This window comes from Triturus cristatus, chromosome 1_2 (assembly GCF_964204655.1).
Source record: "Triturus cristatus chromosome 1_2, aTriCri1.1, whole genome shotgun sequence".
NCBI classification, from domain to species: Eukaryota; Metazoa; Chordata; class Amphibia; order Caudata; family Salamandridae; genus Triturus; species Triturus cristatus.
Genome location: NC_140580.1, coordinates 756,888,775 through 756,900,854, shown reverse-complemented (window position 1 = coordinate 756,900,854; position 12,080 = coordinate 756,888,775). Strand labels below are relative to the sequence as shown.

Sequence of the window (12,080 nt, the reverse complement as noted above, 5' to 3'; positions counted from 1 at the left end):
ATCTTCTCAAACCACGATGGGGAGCATTATGCGTCTATTGTGCCAGTAGCCATGTCAGGAGAGCACACCACCCCAAGCCCGCCCGTCCACTAGGCGACCACCCCCGAGGGGCCAGCCTCATCCCTGACCACTCAGTGGAATTCTGCCCATGCCAACCCCTCGACCCAGCACCATACCCAATGTTCCTAGGCAGAGGAATGTCCAACAACGACAGAGAAGCGACGCACACAGGTGGGGTGGAAGTCTCTGAGCATCAACACAGTCCGCCGCGTGAGGAAACAGGCTTCCAAGTGCTGCCCTAGGATCTGCACTGCACGCAAGGTTCAGGAAGGCAGAAGCAGCCAAAAGAGACATTAGTTGCTGGAGTTGTCTCTGGGTCGCAGGAGGGCATGCACGGGATGGGGCCACCACATCCCACTCAGGTCCAACGCCTCCGGGACAGATCAGGCCCTCAGAAGGTCAAACACACTGTAGCATACTGGCCGGGGCGTCCAGTCGTGTACTAACCTCAGGGGGGGCCGCCACAGCGTCCTCCTGCGCGCAGTGTGGGTAGACTCTGTGTTCGTGCGGACAGGCGGGCCGCCACTGCCCCAACTCCGACGCCACACCATCGAGCTTACTCCCCAAGATCACGAAACCATGAACCAAGGAGGAGTGAAGAGTACCAAGAGCCTCGAGGAGGTCGACGTACCCCAGCTCAGCTCTCTGTGATCTCGCCGCCACACTCCCAAAAATCGTACGCTCACAGGCCCGCTGCGGCCCAGCGGACAGGATGGTAGGCTTCATCGACCCAAGATGGCCGCCAAGTATGCCCGACCCTCACCGGGGCCGGGACCCCAGGACAGGCGCCGCGATGTCCACGTCGCGGGTGACCGGGTTCCGGGGGCAGGCAAAAAACTATCCGTGGTCACGGGCAACAGTCGTCCCCACCACGGACCAGCTCCCGTAGAAATCCGGGGGCGGCCCGCAATGATCGGGGCAGGATACGGACGGCGGCCGGGCAGCTCACCAGCAAGGCAGGGGCAGCCACCGGAGGATCTAAGATTTGCACCCCCGGTCATGCACTCGGTCAGCTACACTGGGCAGTAGAAGTGACCACGCCGAAATGTAGGCCGAGTTTGGCACCGCTCCGGTGGACCGACTCCACCCAGTCACCACCGGCCGCTGTTGTCGCACTGCCACCCGGCCACGGCGTCCACTCGATGTCCCGGCTCCAGGGCCGCACAGGCCGCAAAGTTCAGATGCAGTTTTCTCCGGCGATAGCACGGCTAGAAACCTCGGAGTCACACAGTCGGGAGCCCCTCTCCTTCAGAAACACGACCACGTAGCACAAGTTGAGGATCTCAGGCAGGATATCCGTGCGGGATGCGGAGGCTCACGGAGCCGGGGGTCTACGCTGCCGTCCCGGTCGCCATCTTGACTCCTCCACTAGTGAAACATTTCTGACAGTTTCACTACGACATCAATGTCCACAGTGCGGATAAAACAAGACACATAGCCTTGTTGCAGAGCATGTTGTGATGCAAGACCAGTCTTGTATCTGCCTCTTTGTGGTTAGAGGCTGGCATGGATAGGTTATTGACTCTGACCAAAATGCTAACTCCATATAGTATTAGTACTTCCTTGCCAGGGGGGAATTCACTGTTCTAGATATTCTCAGTCAGGAATGTGAACAACTGTTTGTTGTCTGCATCACACACAAAGTTGTGCACTGCCCTGGAATCTTGTTTTGACTTGCAACCTTTCTTTGCTTTCCTTTCCCTCTTTTCTCTCTGACAGTGTATTTGATGCTGCCTTTGACATACCTGTCCCAGAAGATGCCCACCCATCTCAAGCTATCAAGCTGCTGCACTATGTAAGGTTTGAAAATATCAATGATATAGTCTTCAAGAGTCCTGACACCTGCAGTTAACGAGGAGGTGCACAACAGCAGCACCATCTAACACTTTCACATCAAAGGAAGCTGGCACATTTGTCTCAGCTGTTTCTTCTAAAGACACCAGCTCAGGAGCATTATGCCGAACATTTACTCTGTTGATAGCTCTTCTTTATCCAATTCTTCCAAGCTGACCAAAAACACAATTGCATCTTCAATGTCATTAAATGTATCAAGTAGGTCTGGAGCTTCTTTCTATGATGTCTTTACCAAACATGTCATTAGGTCAAATTTAATCCCAAAACAAAGCTTGCGTTTATCAGATAGAGATGGTGTAAATGGGGGGTTTTCATGACTGAAGAAAGTATTCATATCACACTCCCGATGTTGTGCGACGATGTAGTCTTGAGAAGAGGTTGACATCTGTCTTCAGACTTGAAATCTTGTATGCTTGTTTGCCGTGGATTTCCGGGGCAGGAGGCTTGAACAGTCTGAGGGAGTCCTTCTTAATTGGGTCACGAATAGACCTTTCACAGTCAATGAGGACTGACTTGCTGTAGTGTTTGCACTGTTGCTCGTCAACCACTTCGATCGTATGCACTGTATCACTACAGACTGGTTGAGGACACCATGAGAATCCAAAGTCAGCAGTTCTTCAGTTACATTTAGAAATGGATTGCCTATTTCCCAAATATTCTCTGTAAGGCTCAGCACCTGTTGCTTGAAGCTCTTCTGTGTTGTGAGGCCTTCTTCATGGTGACAATGCTTTGCATTTTCCAGGCTGCAACAGTTTTCAAACTCTGTGAGCAGATGTGCTTGTTTAGGACCTACTAGCATCCACTTTCTGAATGCAGACTGGTTTTCAGTGAGTCCAACTGCCCCACCTGACCCATTGGCCAGCTCATTCTTCTGTTCATGAGATTGAGCAATAGGCATGGCTGAGAACTTATTTGTTGTCGTACGAACAGTCCAGAGGCCACGTTTAATACATTCTTCCAAGATGGACGGAAGCAAGTTCTTCATGTCTCGTATATGGATAGGTATCCAGTAGGCGTAATTCTGATGGTCCAGGGCAGGGAACCATGGACCAGGGCTTTCAGTAACTCTACATACAAAACAAAGTAGGCTTCTAGGTGAGCTCTGACAAGGAGGAGACCAAGGAGTTCAAGCCTGAAGTTGGTATCCCATTTCTGGAATGTCGGGCTCTTTCTGACCATTTCCTGTCTCCATACTTCTACTGATTCCTCAGTGTCTGCCGACTATGATGTAAGAAATGCATCTCTGTGAAGTTTCTTCAGAACAACAGCACATGCCTGGTAACAATGCCTCGTCCGATTGATATGTGAGTAACTGAGAAAAGAATCCGCTGTTTCTGACGAGGCAAGTCCTGCTTGTGCCAGAGCGTTTGTCCACTCAGAGCCTTCCAGATAGTCACCAATGATTTTCCATACAGCTAACTATGTGGAGGCTACTGAACAGCAAAACAAACTTGTCTTTTCTGTATGTCTTGGCCCGTTTCCACTGTATGTACTTTGGCAGCGATAACAGAGGAACATTCATAGCAACTACTGGGATCTGCATGTGATTGAGGAACCCTGTTGACTGACGAGCAACATCAATGCCATGCTTGATCATGATTGCTGAAGGCAACTTTTCATAGAAGAGAGGCAGAAGCTGTGAAAGAGCAGGCTCTTCATTGAAAAATGGCTCTGTCTGATGGAAAGCAGGATAGGCTGACCATGCCAGACTGTCTCCATTTTTCTAGCTTCGTCTTCTCAATCAGTTGGAGAGATGATTCAATCCACAGTTTCTCATGCTTCATTGCTTCCACCATATCGCCCACGACCACCTTTGGCATGTTAATGTTTGGCAAATCATCTGTAGATTCTTTCAGAGCTACTGCTGGTACAGTAGTTAAGCAGTCAGGCAAAGATAAGTTATTTTTCTCAGCCTCTGAAGAAAAAGTGATTGCTCCTCTGGTCTGTCCTGGGTTTGAGATTGATGGTGTCTGAAACATGCTGATCCCTGTGCCATGAAAAGAACCCTTGGCAGTGGTGCTTGAAGGGTTGTGATCCAGATTGTCTATCAACTGTGAGAAGCCCAGTTCGAAGCTACGATGGGCACACAACTCCTTCTTTCTCTGCTTTCTGGGAAACAGCCACTGGTAGCTGATTCTCCACTTGAAGAGCGCAGTGGTAACTGATGCTAATACCCAAACGGTGCAGATGAGTTATCAATTTACTTGACCATGTCAGGGTGTGCACATTCAGCCCTATGTACAATGGAAGTGTTGGTTCAAATGACAAAGAATGGCGAGACTGTACCACAGATTTTGTTGTCTTCTTGCATTTGAACATGATTGTTTAGGAGAGAGTAAGAATTTCCTTGGATTCGTACAAGGATGTTGATGCCAGACCCATTCAACAACATTGAAAAAAATATTTGCAATGTCGTTGGCACTGAGTTATTTCAACAGTTTGGTGGGTAGGTGGCATCGAAGTGAAATCCCTCAGATTCCAAGATGTCTTCTCGAATGATATTGGCGGCTTTTGCCAATATGGCTGCATCGCCTTTATAATCTGTCAAAGCATGTTTCAGCATTTGCTTCATGTCTTGGTCGAACATAAGCACAACATGCTATCCATCACTCTCCATTTGGCCCTGTGGAAAGTAGCCAGAATCTGTTTTCCTGAAGCAAACTTTGTTGTCCTCCTTCTCAACTCTAGGTGCCATAAGACGATCTGCATACTTGTGAAGCAACTCAGACAGATTGAAGTAGAAAACATAGTCTTCTACTGAGTTTTTTATGAAGTTGATAAGTTCAATGAAAGCCTGCACCTTTATCTTCTTTTCTTCCATCTGATCTCCATCAGCATTTTTTCTTTTTCTCATGAGTGATAGATGACGATTCCGGAATACGGTGAGGCAATTCAGGTGGTACACGCCATCTATTGCAACATCTCCAGCAGCTATTCTCGCTACAACAGCAGTATCCTGTAGGTCAGTGGCCATATATCTCATATTCTTATCAGCACCAAGTGTCATGAACTCATGAAGGTCACTCTCACTTGCTGGGCATAAGATGCAGATCTTGTTTGTCTGTGACAGGCGATCCCTTCGTCACTTTTCTTCTGCACCTTCATTGGATGGTGCTGCGTCTTCCAAATCTCTTTTTTTCTGAGATCTTACCAACTTGTTGAAATTTCCGTGACACGATTTATGATAACTGGCTTGATGCTTGATTAAATCCTCAACAGTTATGGCTTCTTTGCGGTAGAGAGCCACAGGGAGTCTGTTCAATTTGCAAAATTCATTGCTTGTGTTAAGAAAGTTCTTATATGGCTGAGATTTATCTAAAGGTCATAATGCATTCAAGGGACACTTCAGGCCTTCAGTAGTTCTTTGCTGGTAAATAATACAGGTTTGCCAGTCTATGTCTTCATCTATAGAAGTTCAAACTTGAAACATACAGAATGTAAAGGTAATGTTAATTTTCTAGCAAACAACCGAAATTAAATATGAAGCAAAAGCGACACATATATATATATATATTCACTGAAAAAACCATAGGTTTCACACATGTTATAGTTAGCGGAAATTTTACTGATAAAAAACCAGTGAAATTCCCCCGTTATAGTTAGTGCAGGCAACTATAACTCACGCGACCGCAATCCTCTGCTGATGCTAATACTGTATTTAGACACTTATTTGCCCATGTCTTCTTCCATACATTTTTAGCTATACATATATTACAAATATTTTTTTTTCATAAAGACACATATGTCATCAGCAGAAGATTGCGGTCGCGTGAGTTATAGTTGCCTGCACTAACTATAACGGGGGAATTTCACTGGTTTTTTTATCAGTAAAATTTCCGCTAACTATAACATGTGTGAAACCTATGGTTTTTTCAGTGAATATATATATATATATATGTGTCGCTTTTGCTTCATATTTAATTTCGGTTGTTTTCAGTGAATTTGCAAGGTTTTTTAAATGCTAATTCCTAACTATAACGTGTGTGAAACCTATGGTCTTTTCAGTGAATTTGTACGGTTTTTTAAATGCTAAGTTACTTTACGCCATTCGTGGCGTGCGCGCCCACTTAACGCAGTTCGTTCCGTGCGCGCACGGTGCAGTAAGCACGCGGTGCTTACTGTGCTTACGGTGCTTATAAGCCATGCACAAATGGTGCCCTTCGGGCACCATTTGCACACGGGGTGGAGAGAGTGTGGATAATTTTTTCTTTGATTATTTTTGTTAAAAATATTGTGGTTTTTCGCACTACTGATAAGCGCTGCACATTTGGTGGCCTGTGGCCACCAAAAGCACAGGGGGTGGGGAGAGTGTGGATAGTGTTTTTTTTTTACATTTTTTACCGTACGCGTACGGTAAGCGTAATCGGCGAAATTAGCGAAAAAAATAAAGATGGCGTTTTTGGCCTTGGGGGGGTCTTGGGGGACTCCCTCATCATGGCTATGTGTGTGTGAGCTGTCAAAACAGCTCCTTTACATGTGTATTGTTTTTTTTTTACATCCTAACTCTCAGTGTGAGAGAGAAAATGGCGGCCGCCGCTTCCTGGTTTCGGCCGATTCGAATGTTTACTAAGATCTATGAGCCAATCAGAATCGCGCTCGCGCACGCCACCGTACGCGTACGGTAAGCTTACGGTAAGCGTACCGTAAGCTGGCTCAGATATATATATTGATTTAAAGGCTATTTTCTCAGAATCTACTGAACAGATTTACACCAAACCTACAAAAGGCACTTCCTTGACCTGAGGACTACCTCTCTGCCAAATTTCAAGTAATTCTGTTCAGCCGTTCGGGCTGTAGCCCTGTCTAAAGGTCCTATGGAAAAATGCATGGGAAAAACGCGTTTTGGGACCCCCCTTTTATCTCAGCCCCCGCTTGACGAATCCTCCCGAGACTTTCAGGGTAGGAGCGGAGCGTAGCGCCCCACCTATTTTGAGAAATTCGCGAGGATTCGTCGACCGGCGCCAAAGTTATTCAAAATAGAATGTTGCGGATTTCCTATGGAAAAGGGGTCCTAACTATAACTACCTACTGGCGACCGCCAGTAGGTAATATATGTATATATATATACGAGAAAGTGGGTTTCTGTTGCAGTAAAACCCCCCCTTTTTTTGTTGCCAGACTACTGATGCTCTTTGACTTGATGTGCTCTGGGGCCCTGAAAATCAGGACCCCAGGGCCTGTGTTCTTTCCCCAAAACAAAATCCAATTGGCATCTCTGGCCACATGTCAGCCCCTGGTAAATTGTACCATAGGTACCCAGGGCACTGTAACCAGAGAAGGCCCCTAAGGACTGCAGCACCTATTGTGCCACCCTTAGAGGCCCTGTACCCTGACACACACACACTGCCTTTGCAGGCTGAGTGTCTGGGTGCAGAACAAAACAAAGAGTCGACATGGCACACATCCCTGTGTGCCATGCCCACAAACCACTGCCCTGGCATACATCAGTCACCCCTCTAGCTGGGTGCCCTATGCCAGTGGTGAGGGTACAGGTGTATGAGCCCTGTACCCCTACAGTGCCCAGGTCCATTCCTGGGCCATGTAAGTGCAGTGCTGCCATTAAGAGTATATGGTGCTGGGAGGTTGTCATTACGAACTCCACAGCACCATAATGGCTACACTGAAGACTGGAAAGTTTAGTATCAAACTTCTCAGCACATTAAACCCACACTGATGCCAGTGTGGGATTTAATGTAAAATGCACCACAGAGGGCATCTTAGAGATGCCCCCTGAAAAACAACCAACTACCAGTGACCTGACTGAGTGGCTGCGCAGGCTGCCACCACGAGACATGTTTCTGGACCCCTGGGTCGAGAGCCTGCTGCTCTCGGGGGCCTGAAACAATGCACATCCTGGGACGAGGTGCCAAGTCTCCTCCCCCAGGATGGGCAGGGTTCACGAAGGAGAAGCTTCAAAGTCATGCCACCTTTGTGAGCCTCTCCAGACCATTTGCTGCTTTCAGCAACTGGTCCCCACTGGTTCTACCCCCCACTTTGGGCGGAAGAGCCGGCGGGAAAAACAAGTGAGGAAGAGAGGTGTGCAACTCTGCCAACTCCACCCCTAAGGTGGGGGAGGCGAGGTGAAGCACAACTGTGAGTCCCTGCCATCTTGAGGATGGGGGGACCCAGCCAACCAGGGACAGGCTCCTGCCCCCCTCCCACTGGAGAGTAGCAGAATAGGGGGTGTACCCAATCCAGGGAAGGGACCCATTGGTCCTTGCCCTTTACATACCTGTAACACCCCTAAATTTAGTATTTAGGGGCACCCTGAACCTTCCTCCCTCAGATAAAGCAACCACAAGAAAGAGGAAGGACGAGAAGCCGTGCAGAGCTAACAAGAGGACGACGCCAACTGACCTGGCCCCAGCCCTACAGGCCTGTCTCCCCTCGAACCTGCTCCTGCGAAACCCTGGCGTGTCCAGCGGCCAGCAACCTCAAAAACCCCGGAGGACCAACAGCATTCACTTTCCAAGCTGTTTTTCCTGTGAACACCGGACGTGTTTAAACTGCAGCTTCTGGTGCCAGCCAGAAACCGCGAATCCAGCACACTCTGCACCTGCCGAGCCCGGCCCATGTTGGAGTGAACAAACACCACGAGGAGGTACCCTGGCGATCCTGACCCGAGATCTGGCGACCCCTGACCTGCCTCAAGCCTCCAGATGATGCCTGCAGCCTCAATCCAGAGGACCCCCCCTACCGCGACCAGAAATCTGACGTCCAAAGGCACCCCTGCACCCGACGCCCCACGGCCTTGTGTGCCCAACCCAGTGGTGCCTAACCATCCCTCTACATCCCAACTTACCCCTCGAAGTGGTGGTCACTCCTGGAAGATCCTCGTCCCCGAGCCTGCAGTGTTTCTTTGTCCCGGAGAATCTCCATTGAAATCAACAGGACACCCGACCTCAAAACAGCACCCTGCACTCAGCCGCCCTAGTGCCGCTGAGGGTGCCCCTTTTGTGCTAACCTGGTCCCCAACTTGCCCTGAGCTTAACCCTAGGAGCTTTGCTCCCACAACCCCGTGGCCTACTTACCAGCCGCCACCATCCAGAGCCCCCCTATCCTCCATAGGATAACATTGGGCCTCAACACTCTGCACCCGGCTGCACTAGTGCCACTGGAGGTGCAACAACAGTGCATCACTGACACTGAGAGACCCCCGAGTCTAAGCCCAGAACCCTAATTCAAAAGTCCGATTACCTACCTGGAAACCGATAAGCCCTTTTTCCTCATAGAATAACATTGACACTTTTTCTCCCAAAAAGTTTCTGTCGACTTTTGAAAACTAAGAATATTCCTTAAAAATCGCACAAATAACCTAACCGAATTTTCTCAACTGTTTGCAGGAAAGGTCCCAGCGCAGAACCCAGGTGTCCAGCACTGAGTAAGAAAAGTAACTAAAAAGTAACTTACCTGTGAATTGAATTTCCTTCCATAGGATAACATTGGGGGTTCTTTGTGAAAATGTTTCTCAGTGTCAACTTTTGAAATGCAAGAATTTTCTTTAAAAATCGTACAAACTACAAACACGTAATTACTTACCTGTTTTAAGTAGATGTCCCAGTGCTGAATCTAGGAGTCCAGCACTGGATTACAAAAGTAACGCAAAAGTAACTTACCTGCTAAGTGAATTTCCTCCCATAGGATAACATTGGTGATTCTATGTGAAAAAGTGTTTAAGTGTCAACTTTTGAAATACAATAATATTCTTTAAAAATCGTACCTCTAACAAAAACGCATTTACTCACCTGTTTTCAGGAAATGTCCCGGGGCTGAATCTGGGATCCAACCCTGTGTTAGTAAACGTAATCTGAAAAGTAATTAACTGCATTTTACTTAAAAAGCCCATTCATTTGAATGTACTATACCTGCAATGTGTTGCAAACTGCTTACTTAAATCTGTAACCAAAACCAGCAAAAGTTATACTGCAATTTTGATTTGTGTTCATACAAGTAATTTACTACTGCTAAGTATTTATATGCTTACCTGTACCAGGCTTGCTTGGTTCTAGAAATAAAACACCAGTATATTTTGTATACAAAAACAATTGACCTAGAGTTCAGTTCTTGAGTGTGTGAATTCATTTGCTGACTGAGTGTGTACATCAAATGCTTAACACTGTCCTCTATTGCCTTACTGCTTGACCAAGCTACCACTTTAGAGAGTAAGGTTCTATCTAACTTTAACCTCTGCCAAACCCTTGGACTCTATACACACTGTACCTCACTTTGGTGCAGTATATATAGAGCCAGTTTCTTGATTGATATATATATATTCACTTAAAAAACCATAGGTTTCACACATGTTATAGTTAGGTGGACATTTCACTCGTAAAAAAACAATGAAATTCCCCCGTTATAGTTAGGTCAGGTAACTATAACTCGCGCACCCGCAATCCTGTGCTCATGACGTCACATATTACATCACTCATGACATGGTCAGTGGCATCACTCATGACATCACTGATGACATCATCCTTGTGATAGAGTGGCGGTCGCGTGAGTTATAGTTATCTGACCTAACTATAACGGGGGAATTTCATTGGTTCTTTATGAGTGAATTGTCCACCTAACTATAACATGTGTGAAACCTATGGTTTTTTAAAGTGAATTTGCAAGGTTTTTTAAATGCTAATTCCTAACTATAACGTGTGTGAAACCTATGGTTTTTTAAGTGAATTTGTACTTTTTTTAAATGCTAAGTTATGTATGTTTTTTTTTAAAGGTTTTTCACCCTTCGGGGTCCTTTAGGGACCTCCTGACAAAGGCTAGGGGGTCAGGAACTCTCTACCCTGCCCCCTCTTCACATTCGCCACCTCTATTTTTCACTCTCGCACCCACAACAAACAAAATGGCGACCGACACTTCCTGATTTCGACAGATTCGAACGTTGACTGACATGTAACCACCAATCAGAATTACGCTCGCGCACGTTAGGGTGCGCGCCTATAGATATTTATGTGCTTTAACTGCAATTTTCTCAGGAAATACTGAATACATGCAAAAGGCACATGCCTGACCTGAGGACTACCTCTCTGCCAAATTTCAAGTAATTCTGTTCAACCCTTCGGGCTGTACCTTCGACTAAAGGTCCTATGAAAAAATGCATGGGGAAAACACGTATTGGGACCCCCCTTTTTTCTCGGCCCCCGCTTGACGAATCACCCCGAGACTTTCAGGGTAGGAGCTGAGCGGAGCGCCCCATTAGTTTTGAAAATTTTGCGAGGATTCGTCAACCGGCGCCAAAGTTATTCAAAATAGAATTTTCAGATTTCCTAATGAAACACGGTCCTAACTATAACTATCTACTGGCGACCGCCAGTAGATAAAAAAAAAAAATATATATATATATATATATATATATATATATTTCTTTCTTTTTTTTCACTGAAAAAACCATAGGTTTTAGGGAAAGTTATATATTTAGTGTGTAAACCTAAGAATCAGTGAGTGGGTATATAGTTATTAGTGTTGGGGTGTCTATGGTTTCGAGAATGGCAGTCTGCAATTTAGAGTGGGTGTATCAAAGGTTATATTAGGGTGTGAGAAGATGCATCAAATTATCACATGAGTGATGTCATCAGTGATGTCATTTGAGATGTCATCAGTGATGTCAGAAGTGATGTCACTGACCATTTCATGAGTGATGTAATATGTGACGTCATCAGCAGTGCATTGCGGGGGCGCGAGTTATAGTTAGCTGAACTAACTAGAACAGGGGAATTTCTATGGTTTTGTACGAGTGAAATGTCCAACTAACTATAACTTTCCGTAAAACCTATGGTTTTTTCAGTGAATTTTAAAGGTTTTTTAAATGTTAATTTCTAACTATAACGTGTCTGAAACCTATGGTTTTTTCAGTGAATTTCAAAGGATTTTTAAATGCTAGTTTCTAACTATGCCTACAGAGGTAGGACATGTGATGAAAGAAGAAACAACGCACAGAAAGAAAAAAAAAGGAAATCAGAAAGAAGCAACAGGAGTCCACAAAGACGAAGAAAAGTGCAAGAAGAAGCAAGACATGTGCAGAAAGAACCAACAGAGGAGCAGAAAGAGGCCTTGTTGCAAAATCATCCTGTGCCCACAACTTTTTCAGACGGGTTCTGGTGGTAACTTACTCTGACTAACCAGGCCTAGAGCCAGTGCTATGCTAAAAGACACTTGGAATA

General features: G+C 46.2%; 1 protein-coding gene across 4 annotated transcripts in view; it reads right to left on the bottom strand.

Annotated features, from left to right (window-relative positions):
- Positions 1–12,080, bottom strand: part of MTG1 (mitochondrial ribosome associated GTPase 1) — a 214,659-nt gene that overhangs the window by 15,340 nt on the left and 187,239 nt on the right. The window lies entirely within an intron of this gene.